Source organism: Chenopodium quinoa, unplaced genomic scaffold, assembly GCF_001683475.1.
Source record: "Chenopodium quinoa cultivar QQ74 unplaced genomic scaffold, ASM168347v1, whole genome shotgun sequence".
NCBI lineage: Eukaryota > Viridiplantae > Streptophyta > Magnoliopsida > Caryophyllales > Amaranthaceae > Chenopodium > Chenopodium quinoa.
The window spans coordinates 939,168-948,011 of NW_018742225.1; positions in this window are offsets into that span (position 1 = coordinate 939,168).

An 8,844-nucleotide genomic window follows, 5' to 3' on the forward strand; every position below is an offset into this window, starting at 1 on the left:
GAACGTTGCAGACAGGTACTCATAGTTAGTACGCCGCCTATGCCCCTGGACGACTGGTTGTCTGTTTCCAGGATAGACTATCAGTCGGCCATTTATCCAATCAGTATTCGAACTATTTTGTCTGGATCCTTTTTAGGCAGGCGGTCCTGTCATTTGTAAATTTAACCAAGTAGGAAAGTGGTCTGACCAAGTAAATAGAGCATTACCTAGTCGCCAAGGAACTGAGTAGTAGAGATAACAAGCGGCGAGTACCGGTTGTTTCCCTTTATTGCCAATGTTTGTTGGCTTTTAACTCATAATTTTAATCTAGCAGGAGTAGTGGTTGAGAGCCCCTGTTTGTTAAAAACAGGCGGACGACTCATACCTTTTAGGCTCCATACTAAGTTTGAGTGACTATTAAGTTAACATAGGAGTTACTTAGTCTTTGTCACAATCTAGATTGAGTAGTAGAGGTACCAAGCGGCGGAGGCCGGCTGATCCCCTTGATTTGCCAATGTTTGTTGGCTATTAACTCAATAGGTTACCTAGTAGGAATAGGGGTTTGAGTGCCCCTGTTAGCCAAAAAACAGGTGGTCTACTCAAACCTTTTAGGTTCCATACCAAATTTGAGGGAGTGAGTATGAGTTAACGTTGGAGTTACTCAGTCGCCGTCACTTTTTCTTGAGAAGTAGAGGTACCAGGCGGCGTAGGCCGGCTAGACCCCTTGATTCGCCAATGTTTGTTGGCTATTAACTCAATAGGTACCCCCTGCATTTATCCCAAGTAATACAGGCGGTCATCTGACTCAGATGCCAACTGCTACCACTGGTTTGGTTAGTGATAGAGTTATCTTTGTCTCAAAAACGGCTACGTGGTTGCCCTTGGGGACAGTCGTATAGGTGCCGTGTAATTAGTTTATAGAACAATGTTCCACCCAAAAGGGAGCTGCTCTCTGCGACGAATTTCATCCGGAGGGATGCCGTCGGACGCCTGCTATGATGTTGGGACAGGTCATATTAGTTTTGTAGATTTGATCAGTTGGCTTGGCGCCTGGTCTGATCATTCGGCCTGTGGCCTTGGTAAGTTCTTGGTGAACGTAGGTGCTAAGTAAAAGGAGGGTAGCCGCCTGTTAGGCACAGGGTCGGCCAGGCCCTAATCTTTTTAGCTAAGTATTAGGGGGGTGGCTATGTGTTTGGAACCAGTCGGCCATCTTCTTATGGAGAGTAGCCGACTATATGCCCAGACGACATGCCCCTATTGTGAGTGAAATACTCAATGGAGAGTAGCCGACTGTAAAGGTGCAGACGGCATGCCCCTCTGAAGATAGAGTGAAAAACTCAATGGAGAGTAGCCGACTGTAAAGGTACAGACGACATGCCCCTCTGAAGATAGTGAAAAACTCAATGGAGAGTAGCCGACTGTAAAGGTACAGACGGCATGCCCCTCTGAAGATAGAGTGAAAAACTCAATGGAGAGTAGCCGACTGTAAAGGTACAGACGGCATGCCCCTCGTAGTACAAAATTGAATAGTAAGTGCAAACTTTTATTAAGTAGCTCTTTACTTTACATCATTCAAAAGAAATATTTCTTAAGATTATCTACATTCCAAGTTCGAGGCAACGGTTGTCCGTCTGGTGTTTCCAGACGGTAGGTACCGTCCCTGACTTCCTCATAGATTCGGTAGGGTCCTTCCCAGTTGGGAGTTAGTTTGCCAGACTCATTAGCCCTACCAACTGCTTCCATTTTTCTAAGTACAAAGTCCCCTACTTTGAGTGGACGCCTGTGTACTTTTTTGTTGTATGATCTAGTCATTCTCAGGCAATAGATCTCATTGCGCAAGACAGCATTGCCCCTCTTTTCAGGAAGTGAGTCTAATGCCAGGCGCATGGCTTCCCAGTTTGCCTCTTCGTCATATAGCATTACTCGAGGAGTCGGCTCGTAGTGTTCTACTGGAAGAACAGCTTCCGCACCGTAAGTTAGGAGGAATGGAGTTTCTCCAGTTGCCCCTTTTTCAGTCGTCCTAATGGCCTAGAGAACATGTGGTAGTTCATCCGCCCATAGGCCGCCTGCTCGTTCAATCTTTTTCTTGAGACCGTCTGAGATGATTTTATTAAAAGCTTCTACCTGGCCGTTTGCTTGTGGACGGCCGACAGATGCAAAGTAGTTTGCAATTCCTTGGTCACCCAACCAGCTTTTGAGAACAGGCGTCTCAAATTGAGGACCATTATCAAAAACCATAGACATGGGAACCCCGAACCGAGTGATGACATTTCTCCAAATGAATGAAATTACATCTTTCGTCTTGATTCCCTTTACAGCCTCCGCCTCTACCCATTTAGTGAAGTAGTCGACGGCAACAAGTATGTACCTCCTTCCGCCTGTAGCAGGCGTATATGGACCCAGAATGTCCATGCCCCACTTAGCAAACGGTAGTGGGCTGTGAATGGTAGTGAGGTCAATAGCCGGACGGTGAATTAGTTTGCCAAACCTTTGGCACTTGTCACATTTTTTCACCATCTCCATTGCATCTGCTTCCAAAGTAGGCCAAAAGTAGCCCTGCCGCCTTGCCCTTTGAGCAAGCATCCTACCACCTATATGAGAAGCACAGTAACCAGAGTGAAGATCGTCTAGTATCTCTCGTCCCTTTTCTGGAGTAACACACTTTAAGAAGGGTTGAAGGTACCCCTTTTTGTGAAGTTCTCCCTTTATCATTTCAAAACAGGTGGCTCGTTTTTTCAGTGCTGCCGCCTGTTGAGTATCATCCGGCAGTGTACCGTTTGTCAGATATGCCCTGATTGAATCCATCCAGGTTGAGCTTCTGTCTAGGATTCCAATAGGGTTTTCCTCGATGCTTCTCTTCTCCATTACTTCCCAAAAAACAGTTCGAGGAGTATCAGAGGAGGAGGATGATGCTAATTTTGACAGTGCATCCGCCTGGTTGTTTTCTGATCTCGGCACTTGGATCAGATGGAAATCCTCAAGGGAGCCGACTGCTTGTCGGACCGCCTGTAAATACTTGATCAGGGCCGGATGGGTTGCTTCGTATTCGCCATTGTACTGACTCACTATCAATTGTGAATCGGAACATGCGTCTATTTTTCTTGCCCCTGCCGCCTTGCACATGCGGATCCCGGCTAGTAAAGCTTCATATTCTGCCTCATTGTTTGAAGCCTGAAAAGTGAAGCGTAGAGCATACTCGTACCTGTCGCCCTCTGGCGACTGTCATATGACGCCTGCTCCACAACCATTTGAAGTAGAGCTTTCGTCCACATATACCTTCCATACTTGGTCTGGAACTTGAGAGTCAGGAGGACGAGTCATCTCTACAATAAAATCAGCAAAGGCTTGCCCCTTCACTGCTTTTCTAGGCTCGAATGTAACTTCGAGGCTCTGTATTTCTATGGCCCATTTGATCATTCGGCCTGACGACTCCATGATGGTAAGTGGCCGCTTGATAGGTTAGTCTGTATACACGATGACTGCATGTGCCAAAAATTAGGGCTTCAATTTTTTAACAGCCATGAAGAGTGCAAGACCAAATTTCTCCACTAGGGGATACCTCAACTCGGCATTTTTCAGTACGTGACTGACAAAGTAGACCGGGAGCTGACAGCCGTCCCTTTCAGCAAGGAGAACAGCGCTTAACGTATGATCAGAGACGGCCAGGTACATGTAGAGAACCTCTTTGGGCAAAGGGTTGACCAGCCTCGGCAAGGAATGCAAGTGAACTTTTAATTTCTGGAAGGCGGCCTCAGCATCCGGCCCCCATTCAAACCTTGCCTTTTTCTTAATTGCCTGGAAAAAGTATAGGCATTTGTCGCCTGATCGGCTTAGAAATCTTCCCAAGGCCGCCAGACAACCTGTTAACTTCTGAACCTCTCGGATGGTACGAGGCGACTGCATGTCAATGACCGCCTGCACCTTCTCAGGGTTCGCCTCTATTCCTCTCTGATTGATAAGGAATCCGAGAAATTTCCCAGACTCAACTCCAAATACACATTTCTTGGGATTGAGCATGACATGGTGCCGCCTGAGTGTGGCGAAAGTTTCTCGGAGGTCCGACAGATGATCTTTCTGAAGTTTAGTCTTGACAATCATATCATCAATGTATGCCTCGACGTTTCTCCCAATCTGATCAAAGAACACAGTGTTTATCATTCGTTGGAAGGTAGCCGGGGCATTCTTAAGACCAAACGACATGACCGTGTAACAGTATAACCCCTGATCAGTGACGAAGGCCGTCTTCTCCTGATCTTTCTTCCATAAAGGAATTTGATGGAAACCAGAATAGGCGTCCATAAAACTCATCAAGGCATGGCCGGCTGTTGAGTCGACCAGGTTATCAATTTTAGGCAGAGGGTAATTGTCTTTGGGGCACGCCTTGTTTAAGTCTGTGTAGTCTACACAAATTCGCCAGGTGCCATTCGGCTTTTTAACAAGCACCACATTTGCAACCCAGTCTGGGAAGTAACATTGCCGAATGAACCCTGCATCAAGTAATTTTTTAACTTCGGCGGCTGCCGCCTGACTTCTTTCTTCGCCATGGTTCCGCTTCTTCTGCCGTACCGGCTTCTTTTTCGGATCCACGGCCAGTTTATGTACCGTCAGATCTGGACTAATGCCTGGCATTTCATGGACTTCGAATGCAAAGATGTCCTTGTATTCTTTCAATAGTTTGTGAAAGTTGTCACCAAGGTTTCTCAGAGCAGTCGTCCCAACTTTGACTGTTCGGTCAGGACGTGAGTCGTCTAAGATCAGGTCCGCATGCTCTCCAGCCGGCTGAGGGCGGAACTCATCCGGCCGCTCCTCTGCCAATGATTGCTATTTTCTTGCTTTTCTTGCGGCCCCTGTCTGGGATGCCTTTCTCTTTTTGCCGCCTGCTTCTTGAACAGGCGCACTCTCCTTGTCAAGGTCTGTTTTTTCACCGCTTGACCCAGTAGCCATAACAGTGGGCTTGACATCCGAGAGATAGCACTCTCGGGCCATCCTCTGATCTCCCCTTAGGGAGCCGACTGTTCCATTATCCCTCTCAAACTTGAGCAACATAAGAGATGGGATTATAACAGCCTTGGAATTATTTAGGGTAGGTCGACCAAGAATCATGTTGTAGGCCGAGATTTCCTCTACTACCAGGAACCGGACTACCATGTGTCGTCCTTCCCCTTTTTCGCCCAGGCGGATGGGTAAATCTACTCGTCCCAGTGGGTGGACGACTCCTCCTCCAAACCTTACTAAAGGGTGGGAGGCCGGATGTATGCAATCAGTCTGATATTTTAGTTTCGACAGACATTTGCTACTGATGAGATCTGAGGAGCTTCCGATATCTATGAGGATTCGGCCAACTCTCTGGTTGGCCACTTTACATTCAATAACGAGAGGGTCGTCATGCGGCCCCCTTACCCCTCCTAGATCTTCTTCAGTGATGACAATCTCAGGAAATGAATATTTGGACGACCGTTCTTGGTGAACGGAATTTACATCTAACCGCCTGATATTGTCTTTGTTGCCCCTAATAGTGGGGCCGCCTCCTGAGAAGCCGCCTGCAATGGTGTAGACGACTGCATCATCTGTATCAGAGCTGTCGGCCTGCTGATTCTTTTTGGTCGACTGCTTTTTTGAGGAAGTGTTCCCCGTAGATTTCTTGACATAAGTGTCAAGATCACCTTGCTCAGCCAGGCGGTCTAGGTACCGCATGAGACTGATGCAGTCATTGGTGTGATGACCAACATCATCATGATAAGCACATAATTTATCTTGGTTCCGGTTGTTTGCAGAACCCTTCATGGGGACCGGCTTCTCAATTGAGATCCGTCCCTTGATTTCTTTTAGGATAAACTGGTTATCCTTGTTAAACGCATACTTTGGGGAGTATGGTTTGAATTCTTTTTTCTTTTTCTGGGCCGGCTATTTAGAGGAATCAGCCGCCCAGACCTCTTTTCTTTTCTCATCTTTGTTAGACGACTGTTTCTGTCGTCCTTCTCTTTTGTCGAACCTTTTCCCGTCCGACTGTTTTATCGTACAAAGATCAGTCGCCTGTATATAGGCTTCTGCTTCAATCAAGGCCTCTTGAAGAGTCGCCACCCTCTTTCGGACCAAGTCAAATTTGAAGGTCGACCCGTCCTTGAGACCTCTGAAAAAGTCAGTATAAGCTACCTCATCCGGTAACCCTTGAATTTGTATTCTCATCAGGTTAAATCGCCTGATGTAAGAACGAAGCCCCTCCTTCTCGCCCTGCTGAATTGTTCCCAAATCAAGGGTCGTTTTCTTCGCAGGGATGTTCATGGCGAAGTTGGAAGCAAATAAGTAAGCAAGCGTCCTGAAGCTATTTACACAACCAGTCGGCAGGTTGCCGAACCATTGCTGTGCGATTCCTTTGAGAGTCGCTGGGAAACACTTGCACCAAGTGGGATCATCCAACCCTTGAAGGTACATCAGGTTGGTGAATGCCATCAGATGGTCTTCTGGGTTAGTAGTGCCGTCATAGGCGCCTACTAGTATATTTTTTACTTTGGCCGGCTGAGCGGCTTCAGTAATTTCCTTGGAGAAGGCCGAAGGCTGTTCACCAAGTCTAAGCAACCGTAGCTGCCAGTCCAAAGGTTGGACGTTTTTTGCTGCAGGTCCACCAAACGGAGGTGGCTGCAAAAAATACTGTTGTTGCGGCACAAATGGTAAGTTTGGTACCGCCTGGTCACTATGAAAGCCGGACTGACTCTCATGGTACGACTGAGTATGCCTCATTGGGGCATTTCACAAACTGTCTTGAAAGTTTGAAGTAGAGGTCGACTCTGACAATCGGTCACTCTTCTTCTGCTCTAGCAGTAGCCGAGCATCTGTGAATGTTTTCTTCGACCCGTCCGCCTGAATATGACGAACAGGTTTCCTATTTCCTGTAGGATAACGGAATTTTGTGAAATCAAGGGCAGGTGGCTCCCGCTTCCTAGATTTAGGATGAGGAGTCGCCTCTCGCCCTTGAACTGGCTTCCTCTTCAGTGAAGTGGAGGGTTTCTTGGCCGACTGCTCCTTGACTGGAGCAGGAGGCTTCTTGTTAATGAACTCTTGAATCTCTCCCTTGAAGTCCCTCATGAAGGTCATGAGTTCGTTCCTTGTGATGGGAGCAGACCCATCAGTCGGCTGTTGCCGAACAGGCGGTGCGCCTGCTGGCTCGCTTCCTGTTTGAAGATGCTCCCGTTCCCTCCTTTCGGTATGACGGGTACGCTGGGCCCTTAGGGTCCCGTCTGAAGCTGTATGAGCTTCAACTTCAAATTTACTTTCGGTATCATGGTCCGACTGAACTTGAGGGTCGTCTAGGGGACGCCTCTCTTCAGGAGTCGGTACAGACTTGGATGTCATCTCAGAAGTACTCTCCCCACAGACGGCGCCAAATGTTTCGGGGTTTTCTGATGTCCTGCGGGAGAGTTACAATTCCGAGACTGGAACCGGACGCCTGTACCTGCAAAATAACGGAGACTCCTGTGAGCTCCGCCTCCAACGGTCAAGTTAGTACCTGATTAAGGAGTAATTAATGCGGAAATTAAAGTGATTTGGTCTCTCTAGGTGAGAGTGTTTAATGTAGGTAATCTGCTTTGTTAGCGAGATCAGCCGGTTATTACTGTGTGTAATTAAGGTGTTTTTTCCGTAATGTTTCTGTTCTCTTTTTGTAATTCCCCTTAATGAGGATTAAGGGAGGTATTTATAACCTTGGGAAACGTGCCCATCCTAGGTTTAGGTAAACCTAGGGCCGATTGGGCTTCCCTCGGAAGTTGGGCCTGGGTGGCCGGTTTCTCCATTAGGCATGGAGTATGCCACATGTCTTGACATAACAGGTCCAAGGTGGACGAATAAGCGCGTGCCACGTGGGAAGCCCTGACTGTTCCAACTGGGGGACACTTGGCAGGACCTGATTGGTCCACGTGGCGCATTCCGATTGGTAGGAGCAAAATCCCCTAATCACATGGTATACTCTGACTACCTTGCCCCAATACTTGATGACTGTGGACAAAGTGTCCAAATGGTCCGGGTGGAAGGACAAGTTTTATTTGGTTTCCTCCCCCACCCTTAGACACAACCGGACACTGCGCCGGTACAATACTGAGCCGGCTCTTCTTGGACGCAAATGCCCTCTCCCGGCACTATCTACTAAGGCCCGGGAGCAAATAATGGAGCCGGGATTCTTTGAAACAACAACTGAGCCCATGGGGGATGGGACTCATATTATTGTACCCAAAAACTAGATTCCCCATCCGGACTTCTTCAAGGACGAGTGCTTCTTGTCCGCCTGCGGGCTAAGTACCACGTTTCCCAGGGGTAAAATACTTCTCATCCGGAATGATTGTTATTTTACTTTAATTGCAAACTTGCCATAATTTTCTCTAACTATAAATTCTTGTTCTTGCAGACGAGGCCTTGAGGATGGTTGATCAGGCAAAGACTCCGGCCAAGTCTGCGGCGCTACTGCGCAAAGAGGCTGTGTTGGCCAAGAAAGCAGCCGTCGAGGCTAAGGATTCCAAAAAAGGCGGGGTAAGACCGCCTGACTTGATGTGTTTGCATTTTTTTTTAAAACCGGTTCGGTATACTTACCCTTTGTTTATTTCTCAGGAGTCCGTCAAGAAGATCCCACGATCTTTCTCCAAGCTGCTCAAAAGGCAAGGAGACGATCTGGAGAAGACTCCGGCTGCTAAATCCGCCAGGAAAGGCCCTCCTACGACCGGGGGCAAATCCCCTGTTGTACTGAAAAAACTGAGCGAAAGCTCAGAACGCTCACAGCAGAAAGCGCCGGATGTCTCTACGGCATCGAAGTGTGGCGAGCCACCTAATGTTGCAGGCGGTGCGGTAACGCCTGGGGAGGAGTAGAATCCGCAGAACCAT